The sequence below is a fragment of the Urocitellus parryii genome, chromosome 10, assembly GCF_045843805.1.
Source record: "Urocitellus parryii isolate mUroPar1 chromosome 10, mUroPar1.hap1, whole genome shotgun sequence".
In the NCBI taxonomy this organism is placed as follows: Eukaryota; Metazoa; Chordata; class Mammalia; order Rodentia; family Sciuridae; genus Urocitellus; species Urocitellus parryii.
This window is the reverse complement of record NC_135540.1, coordinates 40,836,716-40,859,282: the sequence shown is the minus strand read 5'-3', so window position 1 is coordinate 40,859,282 and position 22,567 is coordinate 40,836,716. Positions and strand designations below refer to the sequence as shown.

At 35.0% G+C, this 22,567-nt stretch overlaps 1 protein-coding gene and 1 pseudogene across 3 annotated transcripts in view; both read right to left on the bottom strand.

The window, feature by feature from the left end:
• The window catches only part of Grid2 (glutamate ionotropic receptor delta type subunit 2), a 1,404,794-nt gene that overhangs the window by 701,904 nt on the left and 680,323 nt on the right, over positions 1 to 22,567 (bottom strand). The gene's annotated exons all lie outside the window — the stretch shown is intronic.
• Positions 2,090 to 3,145, bottom strand: LOC113177033 (actin, cytoplasmic 2 pseudogene; annotated as a pseudogene).

Genomic DNA, 22,567 nt, shown 5'->3' with positions numbered 1-22,567 from the left:
CAGAAACACTCTGGACAAAATCCAGTGATTTTTCCTCACTTGATGGTTCCTAAGAGACCAACTTGGGAACCAGTGCACCAATTTCTTAACTTTGTGTCACAGGCTCCTTTGAGAAAATTCATGGTGGTTATGAATCCTCTCTTTCCCCAGTAAATATACATACCCAACACAATCTGCACAGTTACGTATTATATTTTTATCTAATCTGCTTGCTTCCCTTAAGCATAGTTATTGAAGGGCCCAGATTAGTATTTTGTTACTACTTTTAGTGATTTTTTTTTCTTAGAGGCTTTTACCTCCTATATAGGTCTGTTAACTTGGAATAAGAATAGGAAATAAGATATTAGATATCCCATGTTAACCAAATAGTGCATACATTTCATTTAAATAGACATTTAAAATAAAAGTGTTAAGAAACATTACAAACATGTAAATACCTTTCCCTATAACCTTAAATCATTTTCAGTTACTAGTCAAACTCAAGTCATCCTGCAGCTTCAGGAAAAACATACCAAATTGCAGAAGGTTGGGTTCTCATGGATGCCAACTTTGAGATGGAGGTTAGATAACAGAAAGGAGATTAGGGATTGCTCTCAGGAATCACTCTTGTACATAAGAAAAGGGAGCAAAGAGGATACTGCAAAGAGATGTGGTGCTGTCATTTGGTCTCAAGGAACCTCCGAAGGGAGCTCTGGAGGCCTGATAGTCTTCAGAGTGAACCCAAGGTAGATAGGTCTAGAAGAAGGAGAGGCTTTTTAACACTGCATGGATCCTAAGTAGTTCTCCACAGGTGAAGGCAATTCCTGGGGAGGGTAGTCAGCTGCCAGTACTCCCAACAGTTGTGGGAATAGGTCCTCCAGTTTTGAAAGGGGATTTGAGGGAAAAGATCCAAGTCTGAAATTTTCCTTACATTTTTGGGATCAAAAAATATTGTTTTGGTTTTCAGGAAAAATGATGTGAAAATCCTTGTTAAGTTATGTTTAGTCACAATTTCCGTATCTTTTTCTTGGGGGGTAGATATTGGGGATCCAACTCAGGGGCACTTAACCACTGAGCCACATCGTGTTTTATTTAGAGACAGGATCTCACTGAGTTGCTTAGCACCTCCCTTTTGCTGAGGCTGGCTTTGAACTCCTGATCCTGCTGTCTCAGTCTTCCAAGCTGATGGGATTGCAGGAGCGAACCACCACATTTGGTTTCCATCTATCTTTTATAAAACAACTTTTCATCTAGGAGGAAATAAAACTGCATTTGATACCACAAAATCAGGTTTGGATCCCCACTTTCTAGCCTATATAGATAGGCCTATTAACTTGGAATCAAGATCATAATTGATAGCTTCTGTTTTTGTGTTTCCAGTATTCTGTCTCCTTTTTTCAAATAATAAGATGCTATTTTCCTTTTTTTTTTTTTTTGTACTGTAGCACTTTATTTTTCCTTACTCAATGAAGTGTTGCTGGGGCCTAATGTTCTCACATAACAGTAGAAAACCAAAAATTTGTCGTCTGATAAAGAATTAAGTACAAAAAACCTTACATAAATTAAAATGAATAAATTTACAGATGTACATGCAAACTGTTTCTAATTCAAGGCAAGTAATAACCAATGGTGGTCAGGCGGGAGAACATTGGTAAGAACGGAAACTAGGTCCTAAGGCTTGGACTTTCCCACCCTGTTGGACCACAAGAAGTGACAGCTGGCCCAGGAACTCTTGCCAGCCCAAGCAATCCAGGAAGTCTGTCAGCTGACACATGACCCTGCGCAGATCACTGCTGTGGTCTCAGATTCGCTAAGCCACGGACTTCTCTCCTTTATGCACGCTCTCACCTCAGATACCAGGTGACTGAGCCGCATGGACTAAGGGCTTAAATCATAGATATGCACAGGGCATTAAACATATACCAAGGGAACAGTTAACTTGAATACAAGGTCAAAATCAGCAACGAGTTCTACGTTCCAGTGCTGACATCAGATACAAGCTTCAAGAACAATTTCTTTTCAAGGCTTATTCTAGGTTCAAATTTGCTAGAGCAAATTTATACTTCAGATTCAGCACATGCAGCAGGTGCCTGGCACCTGCTCAGTCCATCTAGAAGCATTTGCGGTGGACAATGGAGGGGCCCCACTTCTACTCCTGCTTGCTGATCCACATCTGCTGGAAGGTGGATTGTGAGGCCAGGATGGAGCCGCAGATCCACACAGAGTACTTGCGCTCAGGGGGAGCAATAATCTTGATCTTCATGGTGCTGGGGACCAGGGCTGTTTTCTCCTTCTGCATCCTGTGAGCGATGCCGGGGTACATGGTGGTGCAGCCCGACAGCATGGAGTTGGCTTAGAGGTCCTTGCGGATGTCCACCACACACTTCATGATGGAGTTGAAGGTGGTCTCATGGATGCCGGAGGATTCCATACCCAGGAAGAGTGCCTCTGGACACTGGAACCTCTCGTTGCCGATGGTGATCACCTGCCCATCAGGCAGATCGTAGCTCTTCTCCAGGGAGGAGAAGGAGGATGCAGCAGTGGCCATCTCCTGCTCGAAGTCCAGGCAACGTAGCACAGCTTCTCCTTGATGTCATGCACCATCTCCCGCTCGGCCACGGTGGTGAAGCTGTAGCCGCGCTCTGTCAGGATCTTCAGGGAGTAGTCTGTCAGGTCCCAGCAAGCCAGGTCCTGATGCAGGATGGCGTGGGGAAGGGCGCAGCCCTGGTACATGGGCACTGTGTGGGTGACTCCGTCACTAGAGTCCATGACAATGCCAGTGGTGCGCCCAGAGGCGTACAAGGACAGCACGGCCTGGATGGCCACATACATGGCCGATGTGTTGAAGGTCTCGAACATGATCTGAGTCATCTTCTCTCTGTTGGACTTGGGGTTCAGGGGGTTCTCGGTCAGCAGCACCGGGTGCTCCTCGGGGGCCACGCACAGCCCATTGTAGAAGGCACTGCGCCAGATCTTTTCCATATGGTCCCAGTTGGTGACGATGCTGTGCTCGATGGTATACTTCAGGGTCAGCATGCCGCGCTTGCTCTGGGCCTGACGACACCCACATAGTCCTTCTGGCCCATGCCACTTTGTTGCCGACAAAGCCAGCTTTGCACATGCTGGAGCCATCGTCTATGAGGAGCGCAGAGATTTCCTCTTCCATTGCGATTGGCGGAGGACGGGTGGCGAGCAGCGGGAGGACGCAGAGCGCCGGCCAGCGGCAGCGAGTGACACAAGATGTCGTTTTTCATTTAAGAAATAAACCTGTTCCTGTTCCCTGTATTCCACACGTGCCCAGCTCTCTACCTTATATTACTGGACGGTCATGTGGTCTTGAGCTGGTTCATTTGGGCGCTTCACAGCCTTGCCTAAATAATTAGTTTAAGAGTAGTTACAGCACTGAAGCAGAGATTGATAAAGAGATAATGTAAAACAATGGTCTTTTTTGGTAACACAAGTTGTAATATAGTTTGGGATTGCAGGAGCTAGGAGGTCTAGTGAGAAAGTACCTAAAGAGAAACAGACATAGCAGCTCTTCTCCCAACTACAAGAGTCAATTAAGAAAAAACAATTCAAAACCAGTAGCTTAGTTTGAAGTGAGCTTCTGTCACTTGCAAGAGGAAGGGTGTTGACTACCATATACAGATATGATACATAATTTTTAAAAATGTGGTAGTTTGATAATGATGATGCAGGCATACTTCCTGTACTCAGAAAGTTTCCATTTTAGAGGAGAAATAGATATTTATGCAGGAAATTATGTGTTAATGTGATGTTGCCGAATATAGGCAATGTAACAAGGAATGAAAGCATGGGGAAAGTAGTAACCACCTACAGCTTACCTACAAGGGGAGCCATAACCTCACCCAATTACTGGGATTCCTGATAAAAAGAAATAGGATGTGTATCATGTTAAAGCAGTTTTTAAACTGTAAACTTCTATGCAGTGTACATTTTCATTATCAATTTCATTAACCTCAGGCAAAAGTTCTATTTTTACTTATTTTTCTGCTATTTTTTTCTTTAGACAAATGAAAAATGGAAGAAAATCTTGATAAGAAATAAAAGTTGATCTCTATAACATTCTTAGAACTTAATATTCTAGCAATCATCAATTTCTCTGTTATCTAAATTGTGTTACCTACTTAGGCCAGCTTCCCACAACAATTCTTGAAGATGTAGTGTCTGATTGGAACTTAATGATTCATTTTATTAAATCATGTAAAATGACTATATTATGATCTCTAAAGTAAGATTAATTTTAATCTTTTTATTGAAAGTGTTTTATATGAAAATAGATTACAGTAGAGAAATCTTAGTATTCGAATTTAATATAGAAATGCAATTCTAACCTGACCCTAGAAAGAAATCAGAAATATGATAAACCAGAAAAATAAGACCAGTACATGATAAGCCAGATACATGATATGTGATGTTACACCCCATACCATAGTCAGCATCCATATAAATGACTTTCTAAAACAATCATTGTGCCGATCACTAGGAAAAGTACTTGGAAGAGAATCTTGAGTAAAATGAAAACCCTTGTTGTCATTGAGGGTACTGTACATACCACCAGATGATAACAGAAACTCAATCACCACAGCATAATCTTGCAATACTACTCATTTTGCAAATTAAAGTTCTAATTTTGCTAAATGTTGGGGCATTCTCCAGAAAACATCAAAATGATAATTCATGGTCTGATTTTTGTATTCAAATATTACCTTTAAAATATTGAATTCAATAAGAAAAGAGATCTGTCACAAAGTTTGCATATCTAATTTTTCCTCTATTCATTTCTTTTCCTTTGAGTAGATTAGGCACATTTAATCATTTTGATCATTTAATGAACTGAAGACCTCAGTTTGAGCGGGAAGACTTCAGCACTGCACTTATCCAATCTTGGCATATCTGAAATTATTACAGTATGACAACTTTTAAAAATTTAGGACCTTGTGATTTTCTCTTTTTTTTTTTTTGATAAAAAGAAATCCTCTTATTGTTCGATACATGAGATCTATCATTGAGCTGCATGAATTCTTCCCAACATGTGAACAGCAAAGCTAACTCTACATAAGACTTGTGTTCTGAGAAAATAAAACTTTTTGGTATTGGACAATTTTTAAAATTTGATTTAGGAGAATTCTCACTTCAAAAATAATTGCAGTCATTTAGTGAGTACTTTTTTGGCACTTGTGGTACATTTTTTGCTTTATATTTAAAACTAAAGGTAACAAATGGTGTGAGTTTGAGGTGATATAGTATAGCAATTGTGACCCATTGATGACATGTTTTTCTTTGTTAAGAACTTGGGATTTGTTAAGTTCACAGGTTTTCAGTATGAGAATCATCTTTACAATAATGCTGATCAATATTTTAAAAGGACATTTTACTGATGAATAAATCCAAAGTAGTCAAAAATATTTTTATAGAATTGACATATTATATACTAATGCAAAAGAAATAGTTCAATAAACTGCTTGCATTAATTACATGCTTACTGATGCACATTTAAGTAAATGAGAGAACTGAAAGCTGGAAAGTAGCCAAATGGGTAATAAACAGCTTTAAAACTGTCAAGAGAGAAAGTCAATAATATTATACTCATCAGACATTTGAAAACACCCTCAGGGTAATCATAACCATTTCCAATCAATTAAGAGGAATGTGTCCATTTTATGGGCTTTGATTAAACCTACATCAAGATTGCCAAGGAATGTTATCATTTTTAGAAATGAATTTATGAGGATGGACATCTTATTTTTGTTTCACACGGATCTTCCATGTGGCAATTAAGTTGCAAGAAAATGGTGACATAGTCAAGGTTAGTGCTTAAGTACCTCAGGTTGCTTGCTGGAACTGACCCTTAATTTGGAATACCTAAATCAATGTTTTCATTATGCAGAAGAACTCATAAATAACACATTTGTGAATCCCCTAAATTTGAAATTTTTATTATTGTACATGGTGTTGTCAAAAAGTATGTATTTCTATTTTTAATGATTTGGTCATTTCTATGCTAAGGTATTTTACTTTATCAATACATTATGCATATTTATGCTTCTGCACAAATTAGTTAACAAATTACAGCAGAGATTTATATGTGGTCAAAAACCTATTGCAGAATAGAAAAAACCTACCCTGTAACTATAAGAAAAATGTCAGAACAGCTGAGATAACAAAACAATTTTTTTTTTGGTTAACAAAACAAAATTGAACATATTTAAACTTAAAAGTGTGTTTTAAAATATTTTAAATCTTGAATTTTAATGAAAATATAATCTCCTTAATTTTATTCTTATAAGGATAATTTCCTTCAAACAAAATAAGGAAGTGCATGTGTTTATGTGTTCCTATCCTCACTTGTCCAGTTTCGGGGACTTCATGAAACTCAGATTGGTGCTTTAGAACCCATCCTTATTCCTGACCAAATTAACTCGGTTCCAGGATTGACAAAAGACCCAAACAGAATATAAGACTTGATATCAATGATATAAATTTATATAAATAGATATAAATCCATATATGTGATATATTGCCCAAGGAAATTTCATCAGTACTATCCTCTGTAAGGATGCCTAGTGTTGCCTAAGAATGAAGCCAACATATGATTGAAATAGAGGTGAAGATTTGGTTAAGAGACTGTCTAACCACTTTCAATAAGCTCATGTCTTTATGTTGTTACTGAAATGAACTGCTTAGCTGCCTCTCATCCTTGTATTTTCCAGTCTTCCCAACTGGATCATCTGAACTGATTTATCAATATATCCTTCCTAATATTAGGCTGTGGGTCCAATATTATTCTTAGATAAAGGAAATTCTAAAAAATCCAAGTAGCGCATTTGAAGAGCACATAAACTTTATGGCTTGTGCCATTCTAATATATCAGTTACGTTACGTTCTACTAGTCCAGAAATTTAACTTTGTTCTCATAAATACTCTCAGAGAACAAAACTCTTCCATTGAAGTCATCTGTCTTCTTTTTATTTCTACTCTAAGGACCAGCCCCTCTTATAACTTTCTGGTTTCTATATTATATCAGTTGCCAGACTCTTTAAATCTGGAATTTATCCTTTGACTAGTACATCCATCTTAATTTTTTGCTTAGGCTTCTTAGATAGTGAGTCTTCTTGGATTACTGCCAGTGGCCTCTCATGAGTCTGCTTCAATACTAGCCCATGTATTTAATAATACTTTTTCTTGGAAAGGATTTGGGCGAAAATATAAATAGCATGCTAAATAAATTGAAGTTGATTTAAAATTAGAAGAGTTGGTCAACTATATAATGGGTGACATATTAATATATAGCATACATTTTAAAAAGGCAAAATTATGAGACAACAGAAAAAAGCCCAAGTATTTTATATTGCTAAACAGAGGTATAGGTCTCAACTCTCTCAATATTGACAAGACAGCATGTGGCATTTTATGTGATCAATAACTGTGTCAGGTCTTATACAGAGAGATCAGACAATTCGAATAGCTAGGGACAAAGACATTCTGAAAATTGGAACACATGAAATGAACATTGAGGTGAAAAAATGAGACATCTTAAATGTTTATTTCAAAGTGTATTTATTATATTCCAGTGTTATTATCAAGATAACAAATATTCTATTACCACCGAAATTTATCTTTTACTCTTTGAAGAAAATCCACCTCAGATGCACATCAACCACTTTCTGGTTTGTAACAAGGTATTTTTTAAATATTTGTTTTTTAATGAATAAAATTATAGAGTATATATATTCTTTCTTTTTAATTTCAGTATTCTTTTATTCAACATTATATTGTTATATGTCTCCATAACTCATTACTTATTATTGCTGAATGATATTCCACATGGGCACATGAAAATTCATTTAATCATTGTTAATTGATGGGCATTTGGTTTATTACCTGATTTGAATCAAAGAATGCTGCTGCTGCAACTATCCTTATACAAAAATTCTCCTTTCTCTGAAGTTGAATGGCTGGGTCATATAGTAAGTGAATATTTAACGTCATGAAAAAAATACCAAACTATCCAATTGCTTGTGTGTTTCAGAATCCAACAGCCAGAGTACAGGAGTTGCTGTTCTGCCATATACTATAGTCAGTATTGGCAATCTCTGTGTCTTCAGCCAAACTATTACAGGTTAATATTTCAATGTAGTTTTAGTTTGAATTTTCCTATAGTTTAAGAAGTGACATACTTCTTGTACTTGTCATTTACGTACCTTCTTATGTGAAACACAAGGCTTTTGTTCATTTTGTAGTGTGTTTTGTTCTCATACTATTGCTTTGTTAGAGTTGTCAATATATATTGTATGAGACTTTTCAGAGTCTATATATTTAAATATATATTTAAATAACTTTTCTTGATATAAGTATTGAAATGTATTTCTCAGTTTGGATTCATCTGTTTTCTTAATGTTGACTATTATTGAGCAGGAAATTTTAATTTTGATTAGGTCCAAACTAAGTTATTGCTTGTTTTTTTGATTAGTTCATTAGTTCATTTATTTATTCATTTAAGTAATCTTTGTATATTCCAAAATAATAAAATCATAAAGACCATCTCTGTTTCCTTCTAAAAAATTGCTTATTATTATGTTCAGTTTAGGTCTACAATAAAACTTGAATTAAATTATGTCTTTGTTGGGAAATTAAAAACTGGTTTTTTAAATTTTTTAATTTTTCATGTAGATACCTAATTGGTTCAGTATTATTGGTTACAACTACTTCACTGGAATGCATGCCTCATGCTTCAGTGCAAAGATGTCATACAGGTATCAAAATCTTTCAGGGAACCAATAACTCACCTAATGTGCAAGAGAATACACCAGAAAACAACCACATAGTAAGTTATACATGCAAACTCTCAAAAAGAAAATTTTAAATAGTAATTTTAAGGACACTGAATAAACTTCAAGAAAAGACAGAAATAATTCAATAGGAGATACTTAGCAGAGAGATTAAGGGAACTTAAAAAAAATCCTTGAACTGAAGTGTACATTCAGCAAAATGAAAGATGAAATAGAAATCATCAATACTAGATTATAACAAATAAAAGAGTCAATGAGCTAAAAAACAAGCTATTTTCTCTATAGTCAATTTTATACAATTTTATAGCATCTTGCCATTGGGAAAAATAAAATTGACTATGGAGAAATAAAATACAGAAAACGATGAAGATTAATGAAAAAAGCCTATGGAAAATTTGGAAGAGAATTAAAAGGGCAAATATTCAGATTATTTGGGTTCAAGAGGGGTTTCAGAATGCCAAAGGGGCAAAAGCTTATTCAAGTTTATAATACTAGAAAACTCCACATGCAGGAAGGTCAAAAGTCACTAGTAAGAGTCAACTCAACCAATTCTACTGAAGACATATTATAAACACATTATCAAAGTTTAAAGACAAGAGATTCTCAAAGCAAGAAGAGAAAAGCAACAAATTATATAGACGGTGATATTGTTTAGACATGAGATGTTCCTCAAAAGTTTATGTATGAGACCATGCAAGGAAGTTTGGAGGTGAAACGATCGGGTTATGAGAGACTTAACCTAATCAGTGCATTGATTCATTGATGTGGAGTAACTGCATGGTAACTGAAGGCATATAGGGTGTAGTTAGAGTAGTTGGGTCGCTCAGGGCATGCCTTTGGGATTTATACTTTGTCCTTGGTGTCCCAGCTCTCTCTCTGATTCCTTGTTGCCATGTCCTGAGCTACTTTCCTTGTGCCACACCTTTCCACCATGATGTTTCACCTCATCTTGATCACAGAGCAATGGATGAGCAATTGGCTATCTATGGATTGAGGCCTCTGAAACTGTAAGCCCAAATAAACTTTTCCTTCTCTATGCTGTTCTGTCAGGTACTTTGGTCAAAATGATGTAAAACTGACTAAAACATAAGGTATTCAAATTCATCTGACAGATTTCTCAACAGAAACTTTACAGGTCAGAGGGGAATGGGATGATATTTTTATAGTTCTGAAAGACTGCCAAGTAAGAATACTGTACTTAAATAAGCTATCTTTAGAAATGAAGGAAAGACAGATATTCCCAGACAAAGAAGAGCTGAAAGAATTTATGATCACCAGACCTGTCATACAAGAAATGCTAAAGGGAATTCTTCAAACTGGAAGAAGGAGATGCTAATGATTAAGAAGACAACATTGGGAAGTATAAAATTGACTGGAAAGAGTTACTACAGAGACAAATACAGAAAGCTCTAATATTGTAAACATGGTGCACATACCATATAAATTTTTAAAAAACAGGACAACTAAAATAATAATAACTATTAGTTTGTTAAACAAAAGGAAATATAGAAAGGTGTAAAATGGTACATTAAAAATTCAAAATGTGAGGAGGAATGAAGTATAAGCTTAGAGGTGTTTATTATTACTTTTGCACCTTTTTGTTTGTTTCTTTTCATATCTTATAATAAATGGCAAGATGCTATAATTTCAAAGTAATTAGTTAGAACTAAAAGATGTTTTTTGCAAGCCCTATGGTAACTACAGTGCAAAAACCTATAATAGGCACACCAAAACTAATAAACATGAATCATAAAACACTTCTGGAGACAAGCCTTTAACCATAAAGAAATACTGAAGAGAAGCAGACAGGAAAAAAGGAACTACAAATCAAAGACACAGAAATAAGTTCTTACTTATCAATAATGGCTTTAAATGTGAATGAGTTGCAGTATCTCATTAAAAGACAGAGATTGACTGAATTGATAAATAAAAACAAAGCCCAACTTTATGTTGCTTACAAAATATTTATAACCCAGCTAAGAACACATGTAGACTGAAAGTGAAGGTATTAAAAAAGTTATCTCATGCAAATAGAATAAATAAATAAACAGGGGACTTTATCATTCTACTTTCACAATGGTTAGGTAATTCTGAGCAAAAATCAACAAAGAAATGGCAAAATTAAACTTTACTCTAGATCCAATGGACCTAACACACATCTATAGAATATTATAACAACTGAAGTCTATATAATTTCTCAACAAGACATGGAACATTCAACAGAATAGATCATATGTATGCTATAAAAAAGCATAAACAAAATTTTTAAAACTGAAATCATATTCCTCATTTATGACCACAATAAAATAAAATTGGAAGTCAGCAACACAAAAATTTAAACTGCATCAGTGCATAGAAATTATATGTAAAAACAAAATGAAACAAAACAAAACAAAACTCCTAAAGAACCCAATGAATCAAAGCAGAAATTAGGAAGAAAAATAATAGCAACCTATGCCTACCTACATCAAAATATAAAAAAGTTCTCAAATAAACAACAAATCATTGTACCTCAAGATACAAAAACACTAAGTAGAGACTAAAAACAGAATACAAAGAAAAATGAAAATCTGATCTTTTGAAAAGACAAACCAAATAGACAAACTCTTAGCTAAGAAACACAAATGTAGAGAAGACTCAAATACAAATGTATACAATCAAAGATGAAAAAGAAGACACATTATAACAAACATCATAGATGTAGTTAGGATCCTTAGAGACTATTATGAAAAAGTTGTGTCAAAATTTTCATAATCTAAAAGAAATTATTATATAAATACACTTTACCAAGATAAAATAATGACAAAATAGATAACCAATACTAAATAACAATATTGAATTAGTAATAAAACATTTCTCACCAAAGAAAAGTCTGGATCCAGGTGACTTGATTGCTGAATTCTATCAAACATTTATGAAATAACTAATATAAATTCTCAAATTATTCCCCAAAATATAAAGAGGATTGAATTATTCTAAACTCACTGTACAAAGCCAGAAAGATTCTGGTACCAAAACCAGATAAGAAGAACAATAACAAATATATATATATATATATTTAAATATAACTATATTTAAATTTTTTTAATATAGATGCACTAATCCACACAAAATATTAGCAAACCCAATCCAACAATACACTGATAAGAAGATCAATCATTATCAAAATGTATTTGCCCCAGGGATGTGAAAATGATTCAACAGACAAAAATTAACAAATGGGATAAATCACATCAAAAGAATTAAAGACAAAGATGATATAATCATCTCAGAATACATAGACAATTTTTGAAAAATTTGATATTCCTCTATGGTAAAAATACTGAACAGATTATGTATAGAATAAACATACTTCAACATAGCTGGGACCATATATAACAAAACTGAATGGGAGAAAGCTGAGGCTTTCTCTCTAAGATCTAGGATATGATAATGATACTTATTTTCAAAATTTTATTGAACATAGTACTCAAAGTCCCAGTTAGTGGAATAAGGCAAGAGAAAGAAAGAAGGAACATCTAACCAGAAAAGAGAAAATCAAATTATCACTGCTTGCAAATGGCATGATCCTATAGGTAACGAAAACCCCAATGATTCTACCAAAAACCTATTAGAACTAATAAGTAAATCCAAGAAAGTTGCAGTATATAAAATCAATATATGAAACTACTACCATTTCTATATGCCAATAGTAAATAATTTTAAAAAAGAGAGAGAGAAAGAAAAGTCATTTACTATAGCTACAAAAATATAAGTGCTTAGAAATAAATTTAAGCAGTGAAAGAGCTCTCTAGTGAAAATTGCCAGATATTTATATAAGAAATTGAAGAGGACCTACAAACTGGGAGAGACATCCTATATTCATGGACATGAATAAATTGAAATGTCCATACTATTCAAAGTAACGTACACATTTAATGAAATTCCTACTGAAATGCCAATGATATTTTCTCAGAACTTGAAAAATACAATCCTAAAATTTATTTGGTACCCAAGAAACCATAAACAGCAAAGCCATGGTGAACAAAAAGAACAAAGCAAGAGGCATTATACTACTTCAAACAATACTACAAAGTGATCATAAGCAAATAGATATGGTATTGGTATAAAAGAAGATATATGGACAAAAGGAACAGAATAGAGATACCATAAGTGAACCTGTGTAACTACAGTAAAATGTGTTTTGACAAAGGTGCTAAAAACATACTTTGAGAAAATGACCATCTCTTTCATATATATTTATTTATTTAATAAATAAAAGATTTTAATAAATAATTAACAGATTTTAATAAATTTGACAACAGTAAAAGAGAATGATCTCTTTTCCAAAATACCAGATCTTCATTTAGTTTTTCTTTTGTATTCTGTTTTTAGGGTCTATTTAGTGTTCTTTTACCTTGAGGTACGAATAAATGAAAGGTGGATATACACAATCAGAATAATAAAACTAGACCCCTAGCTCTCACCATATACAAAAATCAAATAAAATTTTACTAAAGACTTAAAGATATGATCTAAGGTATTAAAACTACTAGAAGAAACTGTAGGGGACATACTTCAGCACATTGAAATGGGCCAGGATTTTTTTAAAAGACCTCAGATCCTCAGATGCACAGGAAATAAAAGCAAAGATAGATAAATGGTACTGTGTCAAACTAAATAGATTCTGCACAGCAAAGAAAGTATCATCAAAGTGCAGAGACAAGATATAGCTACACAGAAGGAATGCTGGACTATGTCACATTAGAGAGACAAAGGGGGGGGGGAGTCGGGTGTGGTGGCGCAGGCCTGAAATCCCAGTGGCTCTGGAGGCTTAGACAGGAGGATCGTGAGTTCAAAGCCACCCTCAACAAAAGTGAGGCGCTAAGCAACTCAGTGAGACCCTTTCTCTAAATAAAATACAAAATAGCGTTAGGGATGTGGCTCAGTGGTTGAGTGCCCCCAAATTCAATTCCCAGTACCAAAGAGAGAGAGAGAAAGAGAGAAAGAGAGAAAGAGAGAGAGAGAGAGAGAGAGAGAGAGAGAGAGAGAGAGAGAGAGAGGGAGAATACTTTGGCTTTAATACCCTGATGTACATAAACCATATCTCAACATTTTCCAGGTATTCTCAAAATACTAATTTTTCTTTTTAGTGGGTAGTCCAAAAGCAGGAAAAGGTTAAAACCTACTGCATTTAAAACGTACTGCAGTTCTTGACAAGGCATGATGAAAATTGGCTTGCTTTTTAAAGTTATGACATATAAATTCATCAAATAGCATTTATTTCAGTCAATCATAGTAGAAACCAAATAAACATCTTTTTCTATGAAGCAAGTACCACTCAAAGTGGTACACAATCACTTCCCAATACTTGAACACATTCAAAGCCTTCTTTTCTTCAACACTCTTGCAGATGTCTTCCCTCAAGTATCAATTTTGAAAAATACACAAGTCTCATCTCAAATAAATTGTGTTACTCATGAAGATACAGAGCTGTAGGTGGACCAAAAACAAGTTGTTTTCTTGGTTGAGCCATGTATTTTATACTTTAAACAACAATACTTTCTTACTATTGTACAATTGGTCTCTGCCCACATTCTTTTATCCCTCCCTTCCCTACCACCTGGACATCATCTGCTTCATAAGAATTCTTGCCCCGATAAGACCCTGTTAACTCATCTTATTCTGGGCAACATTAGGGAGGGGAGGGATGCAAACATTATGGCTTTGTTGTACATAGCTCCTATCCAGTCTTGGTGGTAGGGAGGAGCACATCTAGGTTCAACTGCTTGGTGCAGGTGTACTGTTGGAGAGGGAATCTATAATGGCTATAATGAGTTTATGTGCAGATCTTTCTTTTAATTTAATATGCTGCTTTTTCTTCTTACACTGAATTTATAATAATCATTATTGTATTATATGCTTCTACTCTCCTGTTCCATAAATGCTCAAGGAGGTTCTGAGAGAATCAGAACCATAAAAGAGACCCACATTGTCAATAAAGTGGACCAAATTCTTACATAATTTACTTCGTAATTCAGCACAAGTGCCTCTATCCCATGTAACCAGAGTTTTTATGTAGATGATGTGTATTGATTGATAAATCAGAAATTTCAGTTTCAATAGCACTGACTGCAGTGTTATTACATTTCTGCCAATAACATTCAGAATATGTTCACCAGTGAAGTTTCATGTAGATTAAAAATTCTTGATCCCTCCCTTCAGTTAGAGGATCTGTTCTCCTCTTCCCCAGTCATCTGTAACTAATGATTATGAGTTTCTGCAGAAGGGAGACAGCCTTCTCTAAACTCTACGTTAGGATTTTGGACTTGTTGCCTCTAACTTGGCTACCAAGCAAGTAAAACCATTGTGAAAGCAGTTATTAGCTTTCTATTGAGTTCTTACTGAAACTGAAAACCTAATCCATGAATGCCCTAATATTCTCAATTTGAGCAGAGTCACCCCAAATTCAACAACTAACAAGATGTGAAGGGCCAAATATTTCTGCTTATTAAGTGTAAATCAAAATCAAATACTGCCTTTAGGTGAGATTTTATTCTCTCTTTACACCTGAAGTAGAATGCTGCCTTTAATGGTCTTAACTCACAGAGGTTCCCATAAATAAATAGCACTACTCAGTGATGGTTTTGCTAAATTAAAATCTGATAGTGCTTACTGGGGTTTGCTTGGGTGGATCAAACTCAGTAACAGCTGTATAGCACTGAAAATGTCATGGTTACTGTGCAAAGTGGTCAGAACTCAAGGCCATTCTCATAGCTCTGTATAGTACTTTCCTTGACCCAGGTTATAGTTTTCTTCTGACTGCTGGTCTTTTGTCAACAGCTTAGCTGTTTAGTCTGAAACTTAGAAAACCACAAAACAATACACTAAAGATCTCCCCTCCTTGGGGATGTGAAATATACCATGGCTGTATTTGATTATTCATGTAGAAGCCCATAGTGAAAGCTCATTATTTGACGAGATCAACTGGATTCAGCTGCTTATAGATATAGGACTGCCAAGATTGTCTCCATCGCTGCCTGAGCTCATCATAAAACTAAACATGATAATATACTCACTATCTCAGAGTAGATGAGAAACAAAGGGCTTTATGTTTCTGAAATAAGTTATCACTTTCAGCAATAGTTGTGATTCCTGCTCAAAGTTGATCTGCTCATAGACTGTCAGGGAAAGCCATATTATACATGCATAGTCCATACCCATCCAGGCATATGCTAACCTCTGACTACCTCTGAAGTAAATTATGTAAGAATTTGGTCCACTTGATACCTTTTCAAGTTGCTATATTGTTATGGGCTGATCAGGACAGTAGGCATTGCTATCCTAGCCCTTGCAACTGATCTATGTTATTTTTTAGCTTCTTAGACCATTTGCAGTCTGAAAAAAGTAAGCAAAAGGCACTCAACAATGAGCTAATAGTGAAGAAATAGAATATATCTGTCATATCCTTTACCTTTCACAGATATCTGACATTGTTGAGTGTTGAAATAATCTCCTCAAATGGTGATTCAAAACAGATGTCCTACTGAAACCCCTTCACCTCTTTGTGACCCACACACCCTGGTAAGGCAGTTTGTTCATTTAATACAGATGTCCTAAGAAAGAGATCATATCATCTTGACTCTTTTCTGGGTCATGATCAAATAAAAGTGGTGTGAGATAACAGATCTACTCTTAAATTCAAAATTCCATTCTGACCTTTCCTAGCTGTGGTGTTTCTTTCTTTTTCTTTAACAAGCCTGAGTAGCAGCCCAGCCTAAATGGAGCTTAGGGGATTTCAACTTAAATTTGCATTAGCCTCCTGAAGTTTCTTGTTGGATTGACATGATTCTGGTTTATAAGGATAAAGAACATTTTTTGAGCATACAGCTTGTCAAGTTCTACAATGAATGGGCCATATAGACCAAAGTGAAGGACACAATTGGTCTCCATGAGTTTAATAAATATGTCCTTGTAGCCCATGTATTTGACCATTCTTCATGAAAGGTCTAAGACTAAACGGAATATAATTGAGAAAAAATGAAATTAGAGCTATTAGAATGGAAGACACTATTTTTCTGGAGGTAGAAGTAGAGCAACAACTCTACTTGGGAAGGGGACATCCTCAGACTCCTAGAAATATGAACAAGGGATAGACAATGACTCTTTTCTTCCAGAATGAATTCTGGAGTTTCCTTCATGAAAGACAACACTCTGGTATAGATACCCAAACTGGGATAAGTGCCTTAAATTTAACTGACTGCTGGAGTGGCAATTCCTCACCTGATGACTCTACTCACAATTTGATCACTTTTATTTAATAACCCCAACGAGTGTACTGGAAACACTAGGGGATGCACTCCACACCCTACACAGAACACCTTTCAGTATCACCAAAACCATCTCTCCCACTATTCTCACTCTTTACATGAACTGTCAAGAATGCTTGAAAGGCCTGAAACAAAGACTGATAAACAATTATGTTGTGGGTTAAATTATTTTTGATAAAATTGCTCAACTCTGCTATTGTAGGTCAAAAGCAGCTCCAGATATCATGTAAATGAGTGTTCTGAAACTTCATTTAGAAAAGGAGGTCTCAGTCTCATCACTAGTTTCTTGGTCCCTAGAGAAGACAAGCAGGACAAATTGAACCATCTTCCCTCTAGAAATCTCTTATGATATGAAGTGCTGAGCTCAATTACTCTTTATAAATTGGGAATGACTGGTATTACCACTGGGAAAGGTATCCACATTGGAGGTACTACTGATTTGTCTCCCACACCGGGGTAACTAAATTTTCTCCCTTGCGTTAGTCAGTTTTTCCTCACTGTGACAAAATACTTGACTAAAAAAATAAACTCAAAGGAGGAAATACTCACTTCACTCAGTTTCAGTCCATAGCTACCTCCATTGTCATAGGCCCAAAGAAGCCACAACATTATAGCAGAGTGGATGTGGTAGAATAAACCTCAAGGCAATCAGGAAGCAAAGAGAGGGGAACAAGATATTGCCCCCAAGTGCATGCCCCCACCAAAGATTCACTCTCTTTAACCAGGTCCAAATTTGTACAGTTTCCACCACCTCCCAATAGTCTAATCAGCTATGAATGCATCAATGAATTAACCCATTGATGAGGCAAGAACCCTCATGATCCAACCACTTCCCAGAAGCCCTATTTAAGAACATTGATGCATTGGGGACCAAACCTTGAGGGACTTTCCAGATCCAAGCCATAATTCCCTATATGCTCTTATAGGAGTATAATTCTTGTGTGAGGATTCCCACCATCTTGAAGACACTTGACTTGTACTTTAGGGGTGATCTTAAGAGACCTTCAAGTGTTTAATTAAATACCAGCAGCAGATAATGTAGGACTCTAATGGGATCTCTCTAAATTGAGGCTTCCCTTATTTATTTGGGGGAGCTATATGAAACAATACTTATAAATCCAAAGGGCAGTTTTCCCTATAATTGAAGTTGTCCGGTTAGAAATCCCTGAGTTTCACTACCATGATCAATGGCACCACTTCAGCTTTGGAAACTGTTTAATTCAGTTTCAACTTTCTGGCCAGGGTAGTTATAAGTAACAGACTTTCTTCCAATGTGCAAAGATACAGTCTTTGCAACCATACATAAATCCTCTGTACCTGGATTAATGCTTCTTTCTAAGTTGATAGAATTATGCAAAAATTTAAGGAGAAAACAATTTTAGTTTTGAAGGTAAATGCTGATAGTTCAAGGGATTTATTCAGTTGACTGAGTCTAGGACCCTAGAAGGCACAGTTGAGAACAATTCTCCTCACTAAAGTCCTGTTTATAGTATCCTTGAATAAATATAGGTGAGAAAAATTGAATGACTTTGACCCTCCTACCTGTTATTCATGTTAATGAGAGAAGTGACTAATCAGGGCTATTTAGAGAATATTAGTGATAGCCAATTCTCCAAGATTCTCTTGTGCTATGGCACATTTTGAAAGCAGATATGCTCACCAGAGCAGAGATGTACAGGTTCTATAAGCTCAGAGCTCTTGGTTGTCATACAAGCCTACCACATGTACAGAATCTGCCTGAATTGCTCTGCATCTCACCATGGACTTGAAGTCAAGAGGAACTGATATTTGAGACTCATGGTGCTTGCTGTGCCACGAGAGTTAAAGTCCTCTCTCTCTAAACTGGGACAGTGGTTACTGGGTAGGTAAGCAGCTATTTCTGCTACAGTTGGGTTAGCCTATTTTGGTCCAATGACTGTTCTGTTTCTATGCTTCCAATAATAACTAAACTTCCCTAACTGAAATATAGTAGTTCTCATTGATGCTAACATGTAGAAAATATGCAGGCTTGATGTCATTGTCTTCCTTTAATAATGATGATTTTATACATTCAACTTGGTGAACTTATATCTATTTCACAGTTTGACAGTAGTTAATCTTATTCTATTTCTATAGTGTCAAAGTACTCTAGTTATTGAATGCAGGGACTACAGAAGAAATCATCAGGATTAGATTTGGGCCTCTTGATTTATTGGACATCACATTTATTTTTCATTTATGAAAATAATAATAGTACTACTACTAATAATAACCTCAGAATTCTATTTAAGGATTAAATGAGATAATACATGCATATAAAGTATGTAGAATGTAGTAAATATTTTTTATAAACTTAGTACTTGTTATTATATTCTTGTTATTATATTGTTGAGAAGATTAACTGATACAATATCATTACAACATAATATAATACTTATTCTAGTGCCTGGCAAATAAAAATGCTCAAAGATATTTTTACTATTCTAGTTGCTACAGTACTCTGTGACACTGTCTATTCGAGTGGCTGTTTCTCACATATGTTGCTTTTTAAAATCCTCCCTAATTTTCATAACCAAGATCAAAGTCTTAAAGCCTGCCTTAATCACTGATGCCAAAATTAAACACTTTCTTGGTTATATACCACTAGATTCAGTCTGCATCATTCATAACACTTAACCTACTATTTTCTCTATTAAGAGATATATAAACATTTTACTTCTTTTGTTAATTGTAAGTTTCTTAAAGGTTAAGATTACATTCTGTAAAACTTTTTATCTCATCCTTTACTTTGCACTAAGCAAGTGAGTGTTGAATATTTCCTTAATGACACATTTTTAAAAGCTCAACATTTCTTAACCTCGTTTCAAGCCTTTGCAAAAATTCATTGAGGGTTGAGGTTGTGACTCAGGGGTAAAGCACTTGCCTAGCATATGTGAGACACTGGGTTCAATCCTCAGCACCACATAAAAATAAAATAATAAAATAAAGATCTTGAGCCCACCTATAACTAAAAACCAAATATTTTTTAAAAATTCATTGAATCAACCTATTCAAATCAAGTTTCCACTTTTCCTTCCTCTTTTATCCATTTACTTAGAATCAAAAATGTATATTTTCTTTGTTAGGGAATTTAAAGTAGACTTTTATACTGTGCCCTTAATCATAATTAACTGCTTCTGGAAAAAAAAAACAAAACAAGTGTTTCTTTAATTAACTGGATCTAAAAGCTTGAGTCTAAAAAAAAAAGTAGATTTTTCTAAGCAAAATACACCTTCAATAACATTTGGCCCCAGCAGGCTGCCTGATTCCATCCACAGATGATGCTTAATCCATTCATTTAATGAAAGTAATTCCTGATAATCAAGATAAAAGTCAAGTACAATTCCAAGGTTCTAACTTAAAATGATGACATTGAAGAATGGATATGTAAATACACGTAGCCCTCTTCAAGGTACAAGGTATTTGGACAGCTGTTTGTTTATTCTGGACTCCAGCCTAGTTTTTTACTAACAAGATTTATTGTAAGTATCAAAGGGTAATTTTCTTTCATTAAATAACAGTATTACTGGAAATAATTTTAATGGTAGAAGCAGGGAAATTTTTCATAAATTATTAAATTAAATAAGTCAAAAGCGAGTGTATCTTCAGAGTAAAGGGAAAAAAAAGTTTATTGTTATTTCTAAAACTAACCCTGTATCTAACAGAGGACCCATCCATCCACACTGCAATTATCTTATTTACTCAAAGGAAAATTGAGCAAGAAAGAATTAGGAATTCCAAATGTATGTAAATAACTCTGTGAGTATGTATTTGCTGGGTATTTTCAAAAATATATTTACCTCATCAATAATAAAAACATTTTCTCCTATAAGAATTTCCTGGTTAATCCCAACAAAGCTAACAAAGATGTTCTTCCTTCTCAGACATTTGTAATCAAAGGGTAAAATTCTTATTTTAATGCTTTAAAAATGCCTTAATAAAAAAATCACTTTTCTGCTCTTTTTTATGGCACTATTTTGATAGCACTAACTGAAAAGAGTTTTATTCTCTTATAGTATTTTAAAAATTCATTATCTCAACTTACGTTTGATTAGAGACTAAGAATACCATTTAGAGTTATAAAGGTCCTAGATTACATATCCGGAGAAAATTGACAAAGGCAAGCTCAGCTTGCTGATTCTAGAGATAAAACTTAGTTTACTATATAATCTTGTCAGAAAATTCCAGATTTGTGTTGGTTTCAATCCTTACTTTCATTGATGGGCCAATTATTTTTATATCAATTTTGTTTATTTTATTCATTTTAGTCTTTTGGTCTTTGTTTTATGACCCCTAAATAACATGAATTAAGCAACAAAAATACGGCTTTCCTTCCTGGAGACAAAGAAGTATGTTTCCAGAAAGTGCCACAAACTTTGGCTGAAGCTTAGCCATCAAGTTTAATGGGGTTCCAGCTGCCAAAACCCCATGAAGCCTTTGAATATTTAGGGCTAACTGTATTGACCACTTGTTCTCCTTCCCTGGGAGTCCACAGTAGCTCTTATTTGCTGCTTCCCAGATTTCTGCCAGCCTGATTGTTCTGGGTTCTGTTGATGGTGCTTTCTGGCCCACTCTTGTGTCCCTGTTCTCCAATATTGTTCACAATGTTGAGGAGAGTATGACAAGAAAGCATGGCCTTTTTCTTTTCTTTTTTTTTCGCTTTTTGATGCTTATTTACTCATTTCCTAAGAAAAACAAGTTGCATCACACAAGGGGAACTCCTTACTGGTTTCTTTTGGTAAAAATGCAAAGACGAAACCCATCCATACAGAACAGAAAAAAATGTTAAACTCCTTGTCAAGACAACTTCTAAAGAAATACCTTTCTACATAGGTGTTCATTATTGAGATCTGTTTATTGCCCCGAAAGTGATCATACTCATCTCAACTTCTCCCCACTACTGATTAAATAAGAGGGAAATTATATTTGAAAATCCATGGGATTTGTCAGTTAGAAAATATGCTTTTGCTTACTATCTTAATGTACCAAAACTAAATATATAGTGAGAATATGTTTTCTTCTCAAATTCTGGTAAATTTAGAGACTATGCTTTTTGTTTTATCTTGGAAGATTAAATACATTGTTTTCATTCTACCTTCTATTTTTGTGAAATTTCACATTGAAAACAATGTGCACTATTAATGATAAGGGAATCGTTAAAAAAATAAGGTAATAATTTCATCAAATTCAAAGGGTTAAATATTGAATAGATATTAAAGTCTATACCATGCATAAAACAAGGTGTCAGTTTTTTGTGTTTTTTTTTTTTTTTTTTTTGTACCAGGATTTGAACCCAGGAGCACTTGACCACTGAGTCACATCTCAAGCTCATTTTTGTATTTTATTTAGAAACAGGTCTCATGGAGTTGCTTAGCACCTCACCATTGCTAAGGCTGGCTTTGAACTCTTGATCCTCCTTTCTCAGCCTCCTGAGCTGCTAGGATTACA